Here is a 9191-nt window from a genome sequence, read left to right as displayed (position 1 = left end):
GAAAACTTTTTAGGTTTCCTTTTAATCTGCTTGCCTATATTAACTATTTAAATAATATTTTTTAAAATGTATACATAGGGACAAGCCATAAAACTGCACCAACAGGATCCTAGATTCCTTTCCCCACGGGCAGCCCATCCTTGGTTCCTTGTTTCTTTGTGGAATTTCAGAGCAGTCGATGCCGGCAACGATGACGCCACTGGCTTGACCAAGAGGCTAACCAGGTGGGTGCAAAGTTCGGTTTGACAAGTCCCTTCTACAAACGTGGCTAGTCAACACAGTAAAAAACAAATGTTTGACCGTTTGTCTTATCTACACAATGAAAACAATTCCTTCAATAAATCTTCCTCCATTAGCTACTGCCCCTAAGTGGTCACTGTCTGATCCTGCCAGTGCCCTTCACCAGTGTATCTTGGGCACCTGCCGTGAGCAGATGGAGCGTCGGGCACTTGCCCACGTTCGTCCTCACTGAGGCCTCACTACCCCCATCTCGCAGCTGGGGAAGCAGGCGGCGTGGCCGGGTGGGAAGCCAGGTCCCCCAACCGTGGGTCCAGTGTCCTTTCCCTGCCCCAGTAAACACCCCTAGCACAACAGAACTGACCGGCCCTCCGAGCCATGTTGACGGCAGCCCAGCTCAGCGACCGTGTCCATCAGCAATTTCTCGGCAGTCACCCCCTGGATTGATGCTGCACCCATTAAGGGCGGCTGTGGTCAGACTGGATGTGCCTGTGGACCCAGAATACTGATGACCTGATTTCTCCCAGGAGGCTCTCAGCTTCTGGGAAGGACCTGGCACAAGGTGAGGGTGGCAATGTGAGTCCTGCCCCCATCTGAGCCCTCAGGGAGGTATGTACCGACTGGGTTCCTTTTGCAGGAGAAGAGAAGATAACAAAGTCAAGATGTAGTGCCATGAGGCTCTACCAGAAGCAGTGTCCTGCAGGGGCACAAAGGTTCAGAAGATTGAGTGGGGCTGAGCTGGGTTAAGACCCCTCTTCTGGCATTTTCTGAGTAAACTCTGTGACATTAGTGCTGGCTTGGTGTCTCCAGGGCTCCATTTCCACAACTGGGAGGGGCTACTAGCAACAAGCTTTCAGGGATGGTAGTGAGGGTTAAAAACCATGCCTCTACCGAAAACTATATTCACATTCCACTCTTGACTGCCAGACACCAGGCATGGAGCTGGCTACACCCGCATTTGTGGTGCAGGGAGGTGGTGAAGAGAATGGGTTCTTCAGCTGGGCAGGCTGGGGTCAAGTTCAGGCAATGACCTTGAAGCAGCTTATCTATTTATTTATATCTTTCTTTCTTCATTTTTTTTTTCTTTTTTGGCCCTGGCTGGAAGTTTTGCTTTCTCTTCCAAGTCACACTACACCTGCCTAGTGGGAAGGCTCACTCTGCTTTTGGTAGTCTCAATGCCAATCTCAAAAACAAATATTTTAAGCTCCACTTACATTATAGCAAGTGCAGGTGAGGACCACAGGCTTTCTGGTAGACAGGCGTGAGTTCCCATCCTGACAATACCACTTGCTAACACATAGTGCCTTGGACAAGAAACAAATGTCTGAGGCTCAGTTTCCCCATTTGTAAATTAAGGATATTAACTGGCTGAATTCTCGTGGAGTGCAAGTGAAATCGCAGACACAAAGTGCACAGCACGGTGCCCAGCTGGTAGCAAATGCTCACTGAAAGGTGCTTTAGCTGCCAGGCGGGGTGGGGAACCTGCGGCCTTAAGGCTACACGTGGCCTTCCTGGTCCTTAAATGCAGCCTTTTGACTGAATCCAAATTTTCCAGAACAAATCCTTTTATTAAGAGGGGTGAAGCAGAGAACGATGAAGCTCTTCTTGCCTCCTTTGGTGCTTAAAAAAGAAAAATCTTGAAATCAGAAGGCTGCAAGCAGGTAGAAGGATCAGGTGCTGGATCAGGCAGTCTGGAATTTTAAGACAAGGACTAGTCCTATCCACCAAGACACCAGAGGCATCCAGATCTGGCTCACTTCCTGCTGCACAGGCCCGCTGTGAGGGCAAGAAGGATTAGTGCACAAGAAAGCACTTTGCCAATTGTAACATGCTCTGTGAATATCAGGGCAAGTTCAGAGCTCGGAGTTGTTATCATTTGCACGGTTGTTCTTCCTCTTCTGGAGGGCTGAGTCTCTAATTTCAAGACCATCCTGGCACCAAACGGAAGCCCAGTTCCCCACAGCTTGTGGCTCAGTGCATGGCACATGGGTGGGGCCCCCTGAGTGTTTGCTGAGTTGCGTGTGTCTGCTGGGTGGTGCTAGATTTCCTAGGACTCTGGGCCCCCTGCACTCTCTGTGGAGTGGAACTGCAGTACACGTCAGCCGCGGCTGCTCCTGCGAATGGTACACACATGTGCACAGTGCTTTGCCAACTTTAGAACTTTGCACATGTTCGCTAATATTATTATCTGCCAGGGGGGTCCCAGATATCATCTACTCCTTCCCAGGAAGGAAAACAAATGGTTATCTGTATGCAATATCCTTCATCTGGTATTTTAAATATGCAGCTTGCCATGTTTTTAGGAAGAAATAAAAATTAAACCATCTCCAGGAACACTCTTTTTCCCCCTCTCTTTAGATTTACTCATTTGCACAATGTCCTTCAATTAAACCTAAAATCAAATCATGTTTCCCTTGAGTGGTCATTTTAATATTTGCAAGTTGCCTGGGAAGAGAGATTAGGGGGAGTGACGGATTCTGCGAGCCATCTTCTGCCTCAGGAGACACACCCGGGCATCAGCACAGACCAGTCAGGGCCCTGGAGCAAAGCGTGGGCCACACGCTTGGTCCCTCTCCTGTGCCTTTTCCTGGAGACTCTGGCCCAGACACAGTCTCTTTCTTTAAATATTCTAGTCTGAACAGCTGCTGGCTTCTAGAAGGCACTGTGCCTTGGATAGCCTGCACTTGTTCCATGCCACTCCCTCTGTCGGGGACACTCTCTCCCCACATATTTGTTCATGCTCCTTCCTGGACTCTGAGCAGGGCATGTCTGTCTTATCTCCCCGGGATCAATCCTCAGGCCTCTGATCAGACCATCACAATTCTCCCCAGGGGCACTGCCTCTCCTACATGCTTTCCAAGGTGCCACACGTTCTGCCCCCACGTCTTTCCTTCTATCACGCGCTCTTCTCCCAGTTGCTCCCCAGGGTCAGGCCAGAGCCCTTCTTGCTGCTCCTGAAAGCTGTCAAGCCCTTTGCTAGCTCAGGAGCTTAAAAATGTATCTTCCCTCTGCCCAATTCCCTCTGACCCCAGAGTCACCTGGCTCAGGCCTCAGTGCCTTCAGCTTCTGCAGGAATGTTGTCTCCTTCTTACTAGACCTTCCCCCACACCCCTTGTTAATACAGCAGCCTCGGCCCCCTCCCAGCACTGCACCCCACTCCTTTGTTTATTTCCCCAGCACTTGTACTCACTGCGTTGGTCCCACCCCGGGTTTCACTCATTTGCCAGCTCCCAGAAGGCAGGGAGTTCTGTTCTTTCTGTCCTGATGCGTCCCCCTCTTCCCTCAAAGCAGTGGTGGGCTCACAGTATTCCTTAATGAATGTTCAGGAATAAATATCATTTGGAAAGGCTGATGCATTCCCTTCCCCCATTCCTCTGAGTCCAGGGATGGGCACAAGCCTGCCCAGGCAGCATCTTCCACCCTGTGATAGCCAAGATCGGCCCCCAGAAAGACACAAGACCCAAGCCAGGTCAATGACAGTTGGCCCGGGACTATTTCTGGGGCTACTGGGACATAAGCTCTTTTCTTCTTTGGAGTTGCTGAACTGGTAAAATGTGGGCTCCCAGCTGTGGGAGGCCACTTTATGATGACTTAGGGACACATGCCAGAGGCTGAAGCTTGGTGAAAGCAAGGAAAACCAGGAGATGGAGAGAGACCTACCTCAGGGTCTTTGACCTGGCCTTTCCCCCTACTAATTCCCCTCTGCCCACCCATACCTGAATCTCACCTCTTCACTCAGGCCAGTAAAATCCTTGTTTTGTTGAAGCCAAGTTGAGTCCGGATCAGCCCCTGGCAACAGAAGGAGTCTTGACTAGTTTCAGTGAAAACACTACCTCCCTGGGGAAGCTCTTCTCTCCTCCAGGAATATCAGGTTTACTTCTTCCTCCTCTCTTTGCTTGCACACTGCACATCTCTCCTGGATGGCTCTCAGCATTGTGTTGCATTGTATTATTGGTTTATCTGAGTCCCCACCAGTCTGGGCATTCTTTGAGGGCCAGAAGCACATACGAGTCTTTTCTAGATGTTCCATGCCTAAAACAGTCAGGTCCATGGATGATGCCCAATAAATATTTGTTAAATAAACAGTTGAGTTAGTGAAATCAGCTTGTTCCATTCCCCTGCCTAAGTCTGGTGTTCATCTATTTTCAAACATATCCGACCCAAACACCTTTCTTGGCGATGGGCTTCAGGAGACTTCTCCAAGAGTGCTGTCTTCCCAGGTGTGTGGCCTCTTGAAGAGCCGACCAAGGACAGGTGAGATGGCTGCTTTATTCCCCACCATACACCAGCCCATGTCCTTTAGGGAAGTGGCATTTCAAGCAGATTAAGTTCAGCAAAGAGCCCCGCAGTGAGTTAGAAATTCCTTTTGATAAAAAAAAAAAAACCTTTTATTTCAAACGCAGAGAGGCCAGGAGTGAGTTTATGTTTTTAATAAGCTGTTCTGTATTCTGAATTTGATTTTATTTTTCAAAGTGGACGAAAGGAAAACTGGGGATGGGGAAAAATCTATTAACTATTAATATTTGTCCACATGGCCAAAGCGCAGCAGGTGGGAGTGAGAGTGGGTGACGTTTAGGGGTTCAGGGGATGCTGCAGCCCCCAGATCGCAGATTAGAGGGCCCTCGGGGTGAAGGCAGTGGCTGTCTTATTTTGAACAATGGAGCAATGGGAAGCTCCTGGCTTGGAAGCCGCCTGTGCCTTTTCCGTCTTCTCATGGCTCGACGTGAAGATGGCCCCATCTCCAATTCCAGGAACCCTCGTTTCAGCCTAGCCGGGCAAGGGCCTGATGGTATCAGCAGCCTCCAGCGGAATTGGAAATTAATTCACGCCCCTAGCATGTCTCCGGGCATCCTCCACTCTGTGCTGAATTATTCCTCCGGAGGAAAGAAGGAATAAATACTATCGCCTGTCCCTTCATGGTATTTTTCTTCCTCCTGGGAAGGGAACATCCTCTGCCATCCACACTCACCTGCTCTGTCACCTAGGAAGTCCAAGCACCGTGTTTGAGCTTTCTGGCACAAACAGCTGGCACAGAGGATGGATGGGGGCAAGAGCTTGAGGCCCCCGGCACTGGATTCTGGAGACCGTGTCCTAATCTCATCTCTGCTTCTGACTTTGTGTGGTCTTGGGAAAGCCTTGAGCCCCCTTCATGCTGGTCAGGTAAAATGCTGAACTGGTGGGTGACCTGTAAGCCCCTTCCCAGTGCTGATGTTTGATTCCCTGTGGGATTTCTGTCTCATGTCTCAAAAATTTGAGTTTTTATCTGTTAGCAATAGGAAGAGAGAACTGATACTGGGTTAGATAAGATTGCCATGTGAGGAGTTGGCTGGTCCATCCAGGCACTTGTAACTTGTTTGACTCTAAGGGCCTGGCTTGGGTGTGTCCTCTGCCCCGCCGATTGCAGCTTGAGTTGTCCCCATTAGCTCCTGGACCTGCTGAGCTGATTAGCTCCCTAGCATCCATCAGTCCCCCGCTGCAAATCCTTCCTGGTCACTGCTGTGTAGGCTGCAGTCCCAGTTTTCATATTTGGTTTATCAATGTCTTTCCTGGCTGGACGCAGCCTGCTTCCAACCCTGCCTCATCTCAAATCTCATCTTCTGCCTTTTCCTGAGCAGGTCATGTTTATTCAGGCCTCTGCATTTAAATACACTGGTCCTTTGGCTGGGAGCACCCTCTCTCCTCCCCTCTGCTCGACAGACTCCTACATGTCCTGCAATAGCTGAAATATCCATTTCTCTCGGATTCTCTTTCTGATCTCCAAACACATCGAGTATATGCAGCTTAATTTCCACAGCATGGCTCATCTTCCCTAATATCCCTGACATATTTATTGAAAAGAGTTTGGCATTGAGCTAGAGATAGATGCAAAAACATTGCTCGTTATTCCAAGACCGAGACACAGATAGACAATTATGGCGCTGTAAAATCAGGGCTTTGGTGGAGGAAAGCGTGAAAACCAGTGGGAGCGCAGTGTGCCTGGCATTCCCGACTGGACTGCAAACATGGGCTTACGTGCCGTCCCTTGCCCTCACTAGACTGTGATCTCTCTGTGGGTAGGGGCCGGAGTGATCATCTCAGCATCTGCAGCGCTCAAACCTGGCGCACAGTAGGTCTCATCAAGTATTTGCAACGTGATGAGTGGATGAGACGTGGAGCTCCGGGTTTGGGGAGGGGTCGCCTGCACAATGATTAATAGTGCTCCGTAGGTCCCCTCTATGGGTGCACAGCGGCAAAGGGATGGGAGTCCCTCAGCTTCCCGACAAATGCGCAGACAGTGAGGGTGAGAGTAGGGACTGAGGTGGGGGGCATGAAGCTAATTTCCCCCCTTTTTAAGGAAATGCATCCCAGAAATCTCTCAATTCCTCTGAGGAACCACACACGCACGCAGCTTAGAGTTAAATCATTTGTATCCACACGCTCTAAATATATACGTAGAAATAATGCATATATGCATGCTTCTATAATTTATCTCTACTAACTAGACATTGAGAGTATTTGCATCTACTGAAAATACATAAATTATTTGTTTCCTTCAATTATAGATGGCATATTTATAACAAGCACACATAAATTGTGAGTGCATGTTATAAATATATAATCCTGTTTGCTGACATTTATCAGCCATATGCTGTGTGCCAAGCTCGGTGCTAGCACTTTGCAGTCATTATTTCACTTCATCTTCACTGTTGTCCCGTGGAGAAGATGCGATGCAGTGGTTTTCAACTTTCTCTTTTTAAACCAAACTTATTTTTAAAATAAAATATTGTGTGGGAATTTCAACATATAGAAGAGACGAAAGCTTTGCTGCAGACCTGGAGACCTTCCTGCCTCCCTCTATCCCCGCCCTCCATGCCAAAGAGGAGGAGGCAAGAGGACTGGATTCCCGGGCTGGGACACTCTACCTCGCCAGCTGTGTGATCTGGGGTAAGTTGCTTAAATCTCTGAGCATCGGTCTCCTTACCTCTAAAAATCTCCAAATGTTAATTATGAGAATTCAATGAGATAATACATTATAAAAAAAGACAAACATCCTAATTCGGTTCCTGGCACATTGTGGGCACCAAATATGTGTTGTCTGTTTTAGGTTGAGTTCCCCAGAAGCAGATACTGAGATAATTCATGTGAAAGTGGTGTATTAGCAAGCGTGCACTAAGAACATTGGTGCAGTTGTGGGGCAGTGGGCCTGGGTAGGGGGGAGGAGCCCAAGCAAGGCTGTGATGGCAGGCAGAGGCCCACGAGGGGTGACTTTGGGTCAATCCTGCAGGGCAACCCTCAAGTATGACCTACACCATCCCCAGGGTTGCCCTAGCTGGGGGCTGAGGGAGCTGGAATATTGATACTCCTGTATCCATCCACTCAAGCCTGTTCCCAGATGCTCTGCTCAGACCAGCAAAGTGGGCTCCGGCTGCCTCGGGGCAGACTTCCATCAAAGGGACGGGGCTATGTGGGAGCTGCCGGGAGTGAATGCACCCGGAGCTGGCATGCCTTCACATGGTAAAGCTTGCCTGGGGGATGCGGGCAGAGCACTGGCAGTGGCTGCCACAGAGTCCTAATATGTTACGATGTGCAGGAGACCCTGGCACTGTCTAAAAGCAAGGTTTTGGTCATCATCGGTGCCTTTGCTGGACGGAGTCAAAGTGCCAAGTACAAGCAGAGCCCTCCTTCCCACCAACTCGCTCCCTGGAGTCCAGCAGCTCCTTCTCTTTAGAGGCTTTCCTAGCAACATGGTGCAAAATTGTGTGTGTCTGGGTACCAGGTTCCCTCAGCACAGAGCACCAGCCCTAGGGTGCTGGGGACACACCCATGCCTTTTGCTGCAGATTAGAACCAGGAGGGAGCATGTTTCCAAGACAGATGTGCCCAGAGGACAGTGACCAAACACGCTCCAGGACCATAGGCCTCGAGGTGACACTTTCCTGAGGGCCAGTCCATGTCACATCCCCGGACACTGCTCTATCCTCTCATCCTCATACACCAGATCTTGGAGGCATTTTGGTGTTTTCATACCCATTTTCTGGATGGAGACTCTGAGGCTCTGAAAGGTTGTGCAACTTCCCCCAAGGTCTCAGAGCCAGTCAGAAGCAGGAATTCCAGCACCCATCTTTCAGGCTTTCCGTCACCTGCCCTTCAATTAACTTAAGAGATGCGGGAGCCGGGAGGCAGCCTCCAACATTGCTAATTAGAAAGAGACTGCGGGGATTTTAACAAATCTGGAGAATGAACTCTGAGATCACCAGGTGCTGCCCCTGGAACTTGTCCAGCTGTCCACACCTGGAAGCGAATGAGACTTCAAGGAGGGACAGTCCCTTTTGTCTACTGAATTAACCTATGTCATTCTATTTCCCGCTCAATTCCAAGCTGCGGTGCAGCAGCTCTAATTAACACTCAGAATCAAAGACGCATCCAGCGGGACCGTGCCGAGGACGTGTGCACATAGCTTATCCTCTAAACCCAAACCTAATGCTAATTAGCCCCACACGTTCTCCAAGGGGCTTGTCTGCCAATTTAGAACCTGGTGATGAGCTCTATCTCTGCCTAGCCTTGGAGATAAAGGACAAGAATCTCTTCATCTCCATTATCAGTGTCATGCCAGCAGCCAGAGGGGACTGCGGAACCATCAGTGACTCCCCATTGCCTGGCAGAGCAATTCCAAGTCCTGCACAGAGTGACTCTGCCTGGTTTGCTGGTCCACCTCCCACCCCGACAAGATGGGGCTAGGTCTGTGGACAACACTGCCAGCACCTAGGAAGTACCACTGACCTCGCCCCCTACCAGACCGACCCCAAATGGAGATGTGCGTTCCAAGGATTTGTGCGCCGAGAGGGGGCACAGCAGAGGAGTGTGGGGGTGGCAGCTGGGAAGCCCACAGCCTATTCCTGGCAGCACCACTGTTTTCCCTTGTGAAGTTTGTCATAAAGTCTCTGTACCTCAGTTTCCCTAGCTGTAAAATTGGGA

General features: G+C 49.8%; 1 long non-coding RNA gene across 3 annotated transcripts in view; it reads left to right on the top strand.

Moving 5' to 3' along the window:
- Nucleotides 1–321: 321 nt before the first annotated feature.
- The window catches only part of LOC105882756 (uncharacterized), a 31067-nt gene continuing 22197 nt past the window's right edge, over nucleotides 322–9191 (top strand). Inside the window, exons 1-2 of one of the 3 annotated variants that reach the window (XR_012920143.1) lie at nucleotides 322–799; nucleotides 7025–7161. This is a non-coding gene — a long non-coding RNA (uncharacterized LOC105882756). The remainder of the gene's footprint in view (nucleotides 800–7024; nucleotides 7162–9191) is intronic. The other 2 variants (XR_012920144.1, XR_012920146.1) reach the window with 2 other exon arrangements.

The sequence above is a fragment of the Microcebus murinus genome, chromosome 7, assembly GCF_040939455.1.
Source record: "Microcebus murinus isolate Inina chromosome 7, M.murinus_Inina_mat1.0, whole genome shotgun sequence".
Classification (NCBI taxonomy): Eukaryota; Metazoa; Chordata; class Mammalia; order Primates; family Cheirogaleidae; genus Microcebus; species Microcebus murinus.
Note: the sequence above shows the minus strand (reverse complement) of the source record. Positions and strands in the feature narration are given on the sequence as shown.